Source organism: Hemiscyllium ocellatum (genome assembly GCF_020745735.1).
Source record: "Hemiscyllium ocellatum isolate sHemOce1 chromosome 27 unlocalized genomic scaffold, sHemOce1.pat.X.cur. SUPER_27_unloc_17, whole genome shotgun sequence".
NCBI lineage: Eukaryota > Metazoa > Chordata > Chondrichthyes > Orectolobiformes > Hemiscylliidae > Hemiscyllium > Hemiscyllium ocellatum.
Window position 1 is genome coordinate 402,867 of NW_026867484.1, and position 14,549 is coordinate 417,415.

The 14,549-nt window shown below is 46.8% G+C and overlaps 1 non-coding gene across 1 annotated transcript; it reads left to right on the forward strand.

Annotated features, from left to right (window-relative positions):
- The first annotated feature begins 3,078 nt into the window (after nucleotides 1-3,078).
- trnan-guu (transfer RNA asparagine (anticodon GUU)) lies at nucleotides 3,079-3,152 on the forward strand. Its single transcript has one exon. It is a non-coding gene; the product is annotated as a tRNA-Asn (tRNA).
- Nucleotides 3,153-14,549: the final 11,397 nt, after the last annotated feature.

Here is a 14,549-nt window from a genome sequence, read left to right on the forward strand (position 1 = left end):
ACGGGGTATTGATCGCTTCTATTCATACTTAAGGAAAGTGATCGCACTGCAATGATTTTCCGTTATGAGGAACAACGGAGATCAACAGTTCATGTCTCTTCTGTTTCTCCCCCCTCTCTTTTCTGTCTCTCGAAACAATTTCCAACTCTCTCTCAATAAAAATCTGAAAGAATTGCGGATGCTGTATAATCAGAAACAAAAAAAAACAGGAGTTGCATGTGACCCTGCCACAGAACTGATGGTGATTGGGAAAATGCCGGTTTATATGCAGGAGATATTGTGGGAGGAATCCAAGGACAATGAAAATGAAATGTCAAGGCTACATGAGAAAACAAACCAGTAAAGTTGCTGAATGACTTTAGATTAGACTTACAGTGTGGAAACAGGCCCTCCGGCCCAACAAGTCCACACCGACCCGCCGAAGCGCAACCCACCCATACCCCTACATTTACCCCTTACCTGACACTGCGGGCAATTTAGCATGGCCAATTCACCTGAGCCGCACATCTTTGGACTGTGGGAGGAAACGGAGCACCCGGAGGAAACCCACGCAGACACGGGGAGAACGTGCAAACTCCACACAGTCAGTCGCCTGAGTCGGGAATTGAACCCGGGTCTACAGGCGCTGTGAGGCAGCAGTGCTAACCACTGTGCCACCGTGCCGCCCGCCCTATTCGATTAAAAAAGATGACAAGAAATACAGAATATAACTTCAGTGCTAGATTAGAATGTGAAAAACAATAGCCACAAAGCTTTTATAACAGTGAATAATATCAAATATACACCATATGAAGCAACATATGTCTACATTTAAATCAACGGGCCAATCCGTTAGATTCTGCTCCATGCCATGAGTAATTACACTTTTAATTCTGAACATGAGGAAGGTAGCAATCTTTTTCCACAATGCAAATTGTATCCACTGTCTCCCGTCAATAAATATCTCTGAGAACATCGGAGTCAAGACACAGCGCTGTCAGATGAAGGGGAAGCTGAAATAACGCCACACGCTGCTCACGGGCACATTTTACTTTCCCCAACTCAACGCCTCAACCACTGTGGCTCCTGGGAGTGGAAAGGAAACAATCACCAAAACCCAGTCTTAGTTTTGTGAATCATCAGAAAATAAGCAAACCTTCATCCCTTCGGATTTTCTATCCTGGGCTGACAGGGATGGGTTTTGTCACTCTTTTGTCGGATATTGCAAGTGGATGTTTTGCAGAAAAGCACCACAATGCAATCTGATTAATCAGGACCTGGATGTTTTCGGTCTTTGAATGTAAGTGTTGTGCTCCAGAACTTTGTTGTTCACAGTTCATAATATTAATCTTCCCAGTCCCCTGTACCACTTCTCGAAAATGTTTAATTTGCGTCTTGTAATCCTTTCACTGTCTGCTAATTAGTGTTTTACCTAAGTTATCTTGACCTTGCATACCTCAAGCCTCAAGCTACTTTCACGAGAAACCTTCTCCAGTTCAAAAGCCTGCTGTTAGTGATGGCTCTGTTTCTTGTACCGTATCCAATTTCAGATCGATTTTGTTAATGTCCCTTTTATTCCTTCAGATCCACGTTTCGCTCACAGGGCATGAACACAACTGTCACCAAATACATTTACCAATCTACGTTCATTCTATCGATTGTATTAGCATTTTCAACATTTCTCATCAAAATAACTCGAGAGACTTTCATCACCATTTTCTGTGAACAGTTCTACATTAGCTTTGCTGAATGAACCCCAAATGTCTTGAAGTGGCTCCTTATTTTCGGCCCTGATTATTCATCTCTCTACGCACGGAAATGGATCCTTCCCACCCGCTCTGTCCCTCATCAATGTGTGTAATTCAATTCAATCTCCCATCAGCCTCCTCTGTCCTGATCAAATCCAGGGGAACAGGATACGTTGGGGCTATGGCGCGGACAGGACAAGTCCAGTACTCAACTTTCCTGTTAGAGCAATTCCATGAGAAATTTTAGATCATAACTTTGGGCGTGTAGTTGCGGCCGAATACTTAAGGTGCTGGCGTAGAGATCCTTTGGGGCTCCCCTGCCCAGGGTGGTAACCTGCTGGCTATGCTTTCTTCGCTGGCGATTTTAAATGACTTCCTGTTGTTTGCATTATCGCTCAAACTTCACAAAACCCGTCTCCATAAAGTCCCGTTTTCTCATGTCTGGGAATTGATTGCCATGCAGGAAACTCGTGTTCGGAACAAACAGCGTACCAGACTCAAAACGTCAGCTCTGTTTACCTTTCACAGATGATGCACGACCTGTTGGCTTTCTGCAGTATTCTCTGTGTTTATTAGGCACAAGTGCTGCTTTTCATTCAAGAACTTCAATTCCTGTCCTCTGGTAACTGACTCTGGTCAGTGGCAATTGGTTCTTCTGATCATTAATCTGCCCATTCCCACCGCGTCTTCTCCCATTATTACCAACAGCCCCAGGAAATCTCCAGTTAAACTTCTTTGCTCCAAAGCGAACATTCCCAACCTTGGGAATGTCTCCCCACAATGGAAATTCCTCATCTCTGGAAATGAAGCATGGCGTACACTTGGGAAGAGATTTTGGCAAAATATTGTCAGTTAGGAAATGGAAAAATGTTCATGAAGCAAAACAGAAATCCCAGTCTCCAGCTTTGTGAACCTTTAGAAACTCTTTGGGAAGCGGATTCAGATGAGAATGAAAGATGAACCGTCCGACTGAGCAGGGACAGTCCAGACACCGTCCCCTTGTTGAAGAGGCCGGGAGATTGACTCTGATGTTCTCGGGACATGAACTGATCTGAGACATTGAAAGAATTGTCGTTCGTGCACATCAGGAATTCAAACCCATTCTCGCCTCCGAGCCAATGAAGGAACTCGGGAACAGGCAAAACACTGAAAGGCTCGAAGGGCGACGGTCCCAGAGGAAGAAAACTAGTTCCTCGTGACATGGATGTGTCTGCAGAGGGTGGGATCAGACTGTCCCGGGGTCTCTACAATGAATGTCCCAGGCATTATTCAGGAAAAGTTAAAGTGATAGACGACAATTGTAACTCTAGGCGGGGCCGGCTGAATTCTGAATTCATTAACAGCCTACCCTGTCTCTGTGGCGCAATTGGTCAGCGCGTTCGGCTGTTAACCGAAAGATTGGTGGTTCGAACCCACCCAGGGGCGCTTAGTTTTTTCCTCTTCCTTGGCTTCGCGACTGTGTGCACTTTAATGGGATCAGGAAAATGTTATCCAAGCGGAAACCTTCTCCACAATGGGGTTTCTGAATTCTATTATTGTCTAACGTAAGGGACTGCGGATCCTGAGGACCCGAGACAAAAAGTGAAACTCGGCAGGTTTGACGTCACCTGTCGGAGAATACGGAATTCTGAAATGCTGTGTCTGATTCTCTTTCCATAGATGTTGCCTGACCTTCTCCGTTCCTCCTGAAGTTTCTAGATTTGTTTTTAACTGAAAGTTCATTTCATCTTTTGCTATGAAACACCTAGACTCGCCGTGTGCAGATATTTAACCCTTTCGAAGTGAATGGATTCAAACAAACTCTGCGATGATTCACTCTTTCTCAGCTCCGCAGGCAGACAGACCTGGGAAGTGAAGCTGTCAGTGTGGTTCTGTATTCGTGGGCTGAGTGGTTAATGCGATGGACTTGAAATCCATTGCGCTTTCCCCACGCAGCTGTGACCCCTGCCGACTACAAAATGAGAAATGTCGTCGAAAAGAAAGGGAGCTTGCTCCCCGGCTTCTTCTTTAAGATTCAAATCAGTGGAGGGGGAAAACTATTTCACTCACATTGGGAGTGGTGGGAATCTGCAACCCACTGCCTGTTCGGGTGGAACAAGCAGATATCCGCAGAGCGTCTTTTGAGGCTATGAGCCAAGTGTCTGCAAATGAGACGAGAACAGTGAGGGACATGAAATCGTGATCGAAATGAAGCACCAGAGGACAAGGATGCTTCCTTTGCCAGTGAAAGATACTGCTTCACAAAGTTGGGACTGTGGAAGGGAAGCAGTGACGGTGATTATCTTTGGTTGTTGAAGGGCTTTGTTTAATCTTTTGTAGGACATTGCAAGTGGATGTTTTGCAGAATAGCACCACAATGCAATCTGATTAATCAGGACCTGAATGTTTTCAGTCTTTGAATGTCTGTGTTGTACTCCAGAACACTGTCGTTCACAGTTTATAATGCTTATCTTCCCAGTCCCCTGTATCACTTGTCGAAAATGCTTAATTTGCGTCTTGTAATCCTTTCGCTTTCTGCTAATGAGGATAGCGTTTCCGTGTTTTACCTAAGTTCTCTTGACCTTGCATACCTCAAGCCTCAAGCTAATTTCACAAGAAACCTTCTCCAGTTCAAAAGTTAATGATGGCTCTGTTTCTTGTCAGCTGTTTATTGAAAGAGAGTTGGAAATTGTTTCGAGAGACAGGAGGAGATGGGGGAGAAACAGAACAGACATGAACTGTTGATCTCCGTTGTTACTCATAACATAAAATCATTGTAGTGCGATCATTTCCCTTAATCATGAACTAGAGGCTAAGCGCTTTCGGTGAGCTTGTGGCGCAACGGTAGCGCGTCTGATTCCACAGCAGACGGTTGCGTGTTCAAATCACGTCAGGCTCACTGAAGTCATCTTCAAATCAGAAAAGGAGTACGTTCACTCTGGATATCTGTTGAGTCATTTCTTTTTTTCCAGAAACTTTCGATCACACGTGAAGCTTTGCTGTCAGCTTATTTGTGAACACTGTGTCAGGGAGGTGGTGTGCCCAGTGTTTGTTTAAATGCTCAGCTCCCCCAGTGTGAGAAGTCAAACACAAACTGTTCATCACGGGATTTAAACACGCAGCCCCTTCATTCAGTTGGTGACAGCGTGGTGTGAATTAAATTATACCGATACCTTTACAACATAATCTAGAGACTCCCAGCTTGATGTTTCAATGTATCAGGAGATCCCAGCTCCTCCTGTTATAGCAGAGTGACAGCGAGTTCAGATAGAAATGTTTTCCAACAACAACGAATCATTTCCTCTCACTGGACACAGTTAAAGTGATCTTTATTCAACAGCAGGAGCGGAAACCACAGTCTGACGGCCCCTCTCCACATTTGCGGTCAGCCTGAAGTTTATAAACTATGTCAGTAAAACCCAATGGCGGATATCTATTTGGTTCAATCAGCTTTTCGCCAAGTGTAGTTGAGCGGGAGGATGAAGCTGTGTGAAACAGCGTGGGGAATTACTGCAGGGCCTCCTGCGCATAGAACACACCACAACAGATGTGTTTCACCTTCACCAGTTTATTCCCATCTCAGACAAGAGAGGTTTGATGATTCGGATCATAGGAGTCCGACAGAGAACAGGAGAAGAGCACTCAGACCTTCACAAGCCTGTCACCACAGCTGGGTCATCGTGGCCCGTGTATCAGTGTGGGACAGTAATCTGCATCTACTGACTGGAAGCACAGCAAATTGGAGTGCTGGTGGGACTATCACACAGGAGAAAACGGCTTTGACCTATCAGCGGGAGTGGCTCCCAATGCGCAACTCCACTCACCTCAACTGAATAACTGTAAACAAATTATTCAGTGATTCAAAGGAATACTCGGTTTTGAATCTGCATTGTGTCATGTACCTTCGAGAATGATGTCAAAACACCTTCATTGCTGTGATGGAGTAGCCTGTTGGGCAGAATATACCCGTTGTCAAACTTCCCACGTTCTGTTGGTCCAACTCCGATTTCACTCAGAATCACAAAATGTGTGACAGCGCAAACTGAGGCCATGCAACCCACCTTAGATCTTCTGGTTCGACACCATAATAAATAAGTGTCCCTATTTGTATCATTCCGTCACCTTCTCCCTGTAAATCTGCACATTGTTACATTGAACATGCCCACCGAATTCCCTTTTGTGTCCATTGAATCTGCCTCTTTGTCACTGTCAGACAAGGATTTACTGACCCCACTCCCTGTGCGAAAACGGTTGTCCTAATGTCACTTTTACTTATTTTCCTGATGACTTTAAATCTCTGCCAAATCGTTCTCGTTCCTTTCAGGTCTGGGAGCATTTTCATTACATTAGTTCATCTGTCTAGACCCCTCCATGACGTGGAAACTTCAATCAGGCCGGCTTTCAGCCTTCTGTTCTCCAAGGAGAACTGCCCCAACTTTCCAGTCTCCCTTCATTGCTGACATTCCTCGTTCACTTTAACCTGTTCAGTGCTGTCTCCAATCCCTTCACTTCCCCGCTTCCTGAAGTATCACCCTCAGAATTAAGCAGTAATGCAGCTGCAGGATTCACTCAGAGTCGGATTGCGCAGGCGGAAAATCTGCAATCCTTGTGTTCACTTTGAACAAATGTTTCCCTTCGCGTATTCACTGCAATTGGAGCTCTGCCCCATCCCTAATTCAGGCAGTCCGATCTTATTTAACGAAGCGGGTTTTTGAGAAAATTGTCCGGGCATTTGTGCTCAAAGTTTGCCTGGGATTGGCACCCGGGACCTCTGACACAGGCGTGGGAGCATTTTCACAACATTATTTCCGGAGTCTAGATCCTACATGACTAGGAAAACTTTCGTTCTCCGAGGAGAGCTGTCCCAAATTTCCAATCTAACTTCATTGCTGACATTTTTCAAACACGGTACCACTCACGTCAAACTGTTCAACGTGACCGCCAATGATGTCACTTCCCTGGTTTCTGCTCGGTTCGCACTCCAGGCAGCCCAACCTCGTTTGACCAAGGTGCTTTTTGAGAAAATTGACCATTCAGTTTTGGACGAGATAAGAAACGGTGGCTCATCTGAGATTTGAACGCAAGACCCCTCACAAGTCTGCGAAGGAGAAGAATCAAAGGGAAAGTTTGGCATGGAGCTAGAACACTGCTGCAAGCCTGAGACAGAGATGTTGGCCAGGGAACAGGGTGATGCGTTAAAGTGGCAGACAACCGCCAAGTCAGGGCCTTTTTCCTGCGGGCAGAACCGGGATGTTCTGCGAAGCAGTCACCCAGTTTATGCTTCATGCTACATTGGGGAAACGACACTGTGAGCAGCGAATGCAGTGGACTAGGTTGTGGCAAAAGTGCTGCTTCACCTGGGCAGGTATGTTTGAGCCCTTGGATATTCAGGAGGGGGCAGGTAAATGGGCAGGTGTTACACATTCGGCGGTTGCAGGCGAAAGCGACTTGGCACTATGGGAGGTGGGTGTGGGGTGTTGCGAGTGAAGGAAGAGTGGACCCGAAGTGTAACCCCTGGCACAACGGGTGCGTGTTGGGACCATAACCCACTCTCTCCTATTCACTCAATGTCGTCTTTAGCAGCTTTCCCTTATAACTGCGCTCTGTTCTGCACCTCGCCTTCTCATCTGCTTCCGAAAAAAAGCTTGGACATAAATATTTCACAGTGATATACTGGCCCAATGTGCACAGTCGAGTTGATACACTTGTGGAGATCTGCGTGGTCTTCTCCTGTTCTCTGTATCCCATGGTGAGGAGGGTAATGCTTGTCACTGGCCGCTCGGGTGTCATAGAAGAGTTTCAAAACAAAATGTTTGAATTGTCTGCCAGTGGAGAGAGCCCGGTTCCTGGGGACGTGACAAACAGCAGCAGGGAGACTGAATGAGAAGCAGCTGCTCGAGAAACTCTTTGCCGCTCGCAATTCTTAGAGCAATCTCAAATGTATTTCATAGTGAGCACGTCTCAGGTCACTCAAGCGGTGTGGGGCATTTATCGCGCGCCGGCTCGCTGGCTCGTTGGTCTAGGCGTATGATTCTCGCTTAGGGTGCCTTACGGTGATGAGGTGCGAGAGGTCCCGGGTTCAAATCGCGGACGAGCCCGAGGTTTTTCTAAAACTTGACTTGTGCAAAACTGCCTGATTAATTTTCTCAAAAAGCACCTTGGTGAAACGAGGTTGGGCTGTCTGGAGTACGGACAAGGCAGAAAACACGGAAGTGAAATGGTTGGAGATCGTGTTGAACAGGTTGACGTGTGAACCGAAGTGATGTGGAACCGAGAAAAAGGAAGGTAAAATGACTTTATGTCGGACGTTTTTGTGCAGAGAGTGGTTCGGGTCAGATTTACACAGTTGCGCCGGCACCCTTGTGGAGCTCTGAGTTGTCTTGTCCTCTTCTGTCGGTGTGTTCTGACCTCAAGTGTGAAACCTCTTCTCTCAGATGGTAATGAACTGGTGAAGTTGAAACACATGACTTGCTGTTTTTGTCCATTTCCTGCGGTAAAGAAACAGACGCCCGTGTAACAAAATACTTTCTGCAGGATTGCTGTGTCAAGGCAAATTCTGAACACCAAACAGGCTGCACAAGAAGGCACTCGTATCAATTTACCTGAGGGAGGACTCTCCAGTGTCCATTTCTGTCTGTCCCGATAGCACATCACCTTTCCATTTCTCCCATAACAGACCTTTGGAGCAAGTTCAAAGTTGTCCTTTGATGCATTCGTCTCCTACCCCATGTGATAGTGAGAGAGAGCAGAAGAGCGAATGGGCTCTGCCTTCCACCAGCACAGCTTGTAAGTAGAAACAAAATGGTTCAATTATCCGCTAGTGGAGAGAGCCCGGCCCCTGGGGACGGGACAAACAGCAGTGTTCTGGGAACAGGGAGACAGATTGAGAAGCAGATGTTCTTGAAACGCTTTGCTGCTTGAAATTCTGGGAGGAATGTACAATGTATTTCATACTGAGCAAGTCTCAGCTGCTTCTGGAGCTGGCTGCGCCCATGGCATGTGGCTCGTTGGTCTCAGGGTATGAACAGGTTGACGTGAATGGTGCCGTGCCTGAGGAGTGGCAGCAATGAAGGTAGGTTGGAAAGTTGGGACAGATCTCCTTGGACCTGTGGTTCTGTGGAGGAGGATCATAAGACACAGAATATAGAATAAAAGATTATAGTGTCATGTAACATAAATGATATATTGAAGAAATCTAGATTGCTGTAGAGTCTTTCATCTTTTAAAACGGGTTGTAGATTTCGATTCATTAATCTGTAAATCCCAGAACGTTTTAAAAGTCACATTCTCCAGGTAACTTAAGGTTTATAAAAGGAGGTGACACCTCAGGTCAGACAATGCATGAAAGCTGTGAGGGTACGGTCTCTCTGTATCCTAATCTTGAGTGAGACTGGTTCTATTTCCAAATATATAATCCTGCAAACGCAGATTCACCCCAAATACTTCTCTATGTGAGTACATGCATGAGAGAGAGTGGTTGAGTTTGCGTGTGCATGCTGGGTGCAGTGTGTGTATGTGTGTGAGATGGAGTATAAGCATGTGAGATGGTGTGTGCGTGGGTTTGAGTGTGGGGTTATGTTACTGTGTGTCTGAGAGAGAGAGCATGTCTATCAGAGAGGGTCTGCACGAGCGTGTGAGTGTGTAAGAGAGTGTGCTTGTGTGTGTGAGAGTGTATTGTGTAGGTGGGTCTCCTGTAGTGTGACATGAACCCAGGGTCTCGGCTGAGGCCATCCTCATGTGTTCTAAACTTGGCTATCAGCCTCTGCTCGGCCACTAGATCAAAGAGGGCTGAGGCACGAGAAAGGACGGGCGGGGGCACTGGTGGTGGTGGAGAAGGGAGAGAAATGGAGAGGGGACAGAGGTTGGGGAGTAGAGAATGACCGGGGTTCAGAGGGTTGGGGAGAGAATCGGGGTGCAGTGTGAAAAGGGGAGAAAGGGCAGGGGGGCAGTGGGTGGGGAGAAAATGGACAAGGGGCAGAATGTGAAGCGAGAGACAGCACAAATCCCACCTTCCCCAGGACAGATGTCAGTGTCCCACGAACTGGAACCCACTCGTCCCACAGCAGATTTGGGGGAATCATTTCTCAATATAAGCATGGCTAAGGCATATCATCCCTGCAGGCCATTCACACCGACCTTCCCAACAGCATCCCACCCAGACCCACTCATTTACGCTGCAGCTCTGCAGTTCCCCATGGCTATTTTCTGATGAAGGATTTTGCCGAAAACATCGATTCTCCTGCTCCTTTTCCAGCACACAGCCTCGACCCTAATCTCCAGCATCTGCCGTCCTCACTTTCGCCCTGTAAGGGGTGAATGTTATATTCCTAGTCTTTTAAATCTTTTAAAATCTTTTCCCCTCACCCTAAACCTATACCCTGTAGTTTTGGAATACCTCTATCCTGGGGAAAAGACAGAAACATTGAGCAGCCAGACAAAATGCAAAAGGAATAACATGTCAAGGCACAGGGAAAAAACATTTCGACAAAAAATTGCTTTGGTATTTTTCTCTCGTATTCGCAGTTGGACACTTAAAATTTGTCATGATGTGGACTTGCCCGTGATGGACTGGGGTGTACCAAGTTAAAAATCACACAACAGCAGGTTACAGTCCAATCGGCTTGTTTGGAAGCACTAGCTTTCGGAGTGCCGCTCCTTCATCAGGCGGGTGTGGAGTATAAGATCATAAATTCTGTGTCTTACGATCTTACACTCCACAATCACCTGGTGAAGGAGCAGCGCTCTGAAAGCTAGTGCTTCCAAATCAGTCTGTTGGACTATAACCAGGGGTTTTGTGATTTTTAACTTTAAAATCTGTAACAAATTCCTGCATACTGAGCATGCTCCGCGGTGTCAGCAAGCACTGCGCATGACCGCCGGTGTCAGCAAAACACTGCGCGTCTTCCTTGGTGCCCGCAGAAACTGCGCGTCAGCTCCTTTCCATGGACCAATGAAGAACCTTGGAGGACCGGAAAGAGACTGGTCCTCCTGCCAATCAGGGCCGCCCATTGTCGAAATGTGCAGGTTGGACCGTGAGTTCTGAAGCTGCTGCTGCTCCTTCCTCTGTGAACTTTACCCCAGACTGTAACTTCCTTCCTCTGTCTAACTTTTATTAGTACAACAGTCTGTTTATCACCACGTTATCCATTTTTTGTTTCATTCTGGGGTTCAATTGTTAATACGCAGCAACTGAAAGGAAAGAGTGAATTGAGGTGGGCGAGGTGTGTGTGTGCGACAGACTCTGGAAAAGTTGATCCAGGTCTGTGTCGCAATTTGCAAACACATGGCAAATGAAGTGACACAACCTATAGCCTTTGATGTTAAAAAAACGCAGAGAAGAGGCGCATTGTTTAAATGGTGACATGTTGAGATGTGGCGAAAGTGAGATGATGGAGATCAGAGTTGAAAAGTGTGGCGCTGGAAAAGCACAGGAGGTCAGTCAGCAACTGAGGAGGAGGAGAGTCAATGTTTTGGGCACGAACCCTTCATCAGGAATGATGTGTGGATGGACAAAGGGGCCTCAGCATCCTTCTACACCAGTCACTGCCTGTTGTCAGTCAGGAGCAGCAAGCAATCGGCAAGGCCAATGATATATTAGCAAGAGAAGTTGAGTTCACAAGTGGCGATGTCTTCCTGCAGTTAGGTCGGCCATTGAATGTATTCAACGCTGAGTTCACTTGACTTTGAAGAACAAAGAAGTGGGTGGGTATTGGGGAAGGTAAGAAACTGGTTTTAAGACCAGTATTGAAAATGTGTTGCTGGTTAAAGCACAGCAGGTCAGGCAGCACCCAAGGAACAGGAGATTCAACGTTTCGGGCAAAAGCTCTTCATCAGGAATGAGGAAAGTGTGTCCAGCAGGCTAAGATAAAAGGTAGGGAGGAGGGACTTGGAGGAGGGGCGATGGAGATGTGATAGGTAAGAGTTTCTGTGCAGAGGAGATGACCTGGGGGGTGCAGTGAGAGAAGGATTCACTGAAATCCTTGTAGAGGGAGGAAGAGAGCTTCTTCAAGGAAGGCATCCTTGCAAGATGATTCGCAGTAGGTTAAAATCTTCGAGTAAAAAGTGAGGACTGCAGATAGTTACAGTCATAAAGCACATTAAGTCCAACTAGTCCATGCTGACTGTGTTCTGAAACTAAACTAGTCCCACCTGCCAGTGTTTGGCCCAGACTCTCTGAACCTTTCCTATTACAATTGCAACATTTAAGAGGCATTTGGATGGGTATATGAATAGGAAGGGTTTGGAGGGATATCGGCCGGGTGCTGGCAGGTGGGACTAGATTGGGTTGGGATATCTTGTCGGCATGGACGGGTTGGACGGAAGGGTCTGTTTCCATGCTGTACATCTCTATGACTCTATGTACTTATCCAAATGTCTTTTAAACACTGTAACTGTACCTGCATCCACCACCTCCTCTGGACATTGATACCACATGAGAACCATTCTCTGTCTTAAAATAAAAAGGTGCCCCTCATGTCTTTTTAAAATGCCTGCCCATACTCCCAATTTCTTCGTCTCCGCCGCATCTGCTCCCAGGAGGACCAGTTCCAATACAGTAAAACCCAAATAGCCTCCTTCTTCAAAGACCGCAATTTCCCCCCAGATGTGATTGATGATACCCTCCACACCATCTCCTCCACCTCCCCACTCCTCCGCCCTTGAGCCCCGCCCCTCCGATCGCCACCAGGACAGAACCCCACTGGTCCTCACCTACCACCCCACCAACCTACACCGGACTAACCAACCCAACCCCCCGTGGCTCAACACTTCAACTCCTCCTCCCACTCCGCCAAGGACATGCAGGTCCTTGGACTCCTCCATCGCCAGACCATAGCAACACAACGGCTGGAGGAAGAGCACCTCATCTTCTTCCTAGGAACTCTCCAACCACAAGGGATGAACCTAGATTTCTCCAGTTTCCTCATTTTCCCTCCCCCCACCTTGTCCCAGTCAAATCCCTCGAACTCAGCACCGCCTTCCTAACCTGCAATCTTCTTCCTGACATCTCCACCCCCATCCCCTCTCTGGCCTATCACCCTCACCTTGACCTCCTTCCACCTATCGCATTTCCATGGCCCCTCCCCCAAGTCCCTCCTACCTACCTTTTATCTTAGCCTTCTGGACACGCTTTCCTCATTCCTGAAGAAGGGCTCATGCCAGAAACGTCGATTTTCCTGCTCTTTGGATGCTGCCTGACCTGCTGCGCTTTTCCAGCAACACATTTTCAGTTTTGCAAGGAAGTATACAAACAACTGAACAGGAACACGACAGGCAACTACCAGCTGATCAGACCAAAAAATACAACCATGAACTGACAACATTCATCAAGACTTCTGATCCAATCCTTCCAGAAGCTCAGCATCCACAGACTATTTGAATCCGTGGACGTGTCAGTATTCTACACCAGCATTCCTCACGATGATGGCATCTTGGTAACAGCCTCAGTACTCAATACCAACAACTGCCAATCTCTGAGCACTGTCCTACAACTCATCCGCTTCATTCTCAACCACAACATTTTCACCTTTAACAACCAATTCTTTATCCAGACACATGGAACAGCCATGGGGACCAAATTTGCACTCCAGTATGCCAACGCTTTCATGCACAGGTTCGAACAAGGCTTCTTTTCTGCACAGGACCTCCAATCAACACTATACAGCAGATATATTGATGACATTTCTTCCTCTGGACCCATGGTGAGGAGTCACTGAAACAACGATACTGTGATATTAACAAGTTTCATCCCACCATCACACTCGCCACACTATTTAGTATCTGTCTCATTTTTGAACACATGCAGCTCTATCAAGAATGGATGTCTCAGCACTTCTCTATACCGCAAAACCATGGATAACCTGACAGTGCTACACTTCTCTAGTGAAACATATTAAAACAGCCATCCCCTCTGGACAAGCCCTGTTCAGGTGAGGAGGAACGTGACAGACACTTGGAAGTACACAAGCATGCTCTCATAAGAACGGGGTGCAATGTTCAACTCATCAACTGCCAGTTCCAATGTGTCACAGCAAGAAACTGTAATGACTTATTTTAGGAGACAGACACGAGCTGCAACCAAAATGGTACCCTTTGTTGTCCAGTACTTCTCAGGAGCCGAAACACTACGCCACGTTCTTCGCAGCCTGCAACATATTATTGATGAGGATGAGCAGCTCGCCAAGACCTTCCCCACGCCTCCATTTCTCGCATTCAAACAACCACCAAACTTTAAACAAATAGTTGTTCGCAGAAAATCACCTGGCCTTCAGGACAACACGATACAACACTGTCACGGCAGATGATGAAAGACGTATCAGAGTGTTGACACGATTACCACCATTACACATGGGGACACCACCCACCATGAGTGTAGCAGGTACTCATGTGACTTAGCCAGCATTGTTTATCTCATATGCTGCAGGCAACGATGCCCTGAGTCTTGGTATATTGATGAGACCAAGCAGAGGCTACAGCAACAGATGAATGGACACTGCACAACAATCACCAGCCAGGCGTGTTCCCTCCCAGTCGGGGAACATTACAGGAGTCCAGGACATTCAGCCTTGGATCTTCGGGTGACCATCCTTCAAGGTAGACTTCAGGATAGGCAAAAAAGGAAAGTGTGATAGCCAAGTTCAATACCCATGGAGATGGCCTCAACCAGGACGTTGGGTTCATGTCACACTACAGGTGACCCCACTACACTATACATTCTGTCTCTCACTCACTCACTCTCACACACACACACCTTCAAGCCAACACAATCACACAGACTCTCTCATACACATGCACTCTCTCAAATGCTCTCTCTCTCTCTCACATACACCCTCTCACAGACTTAAA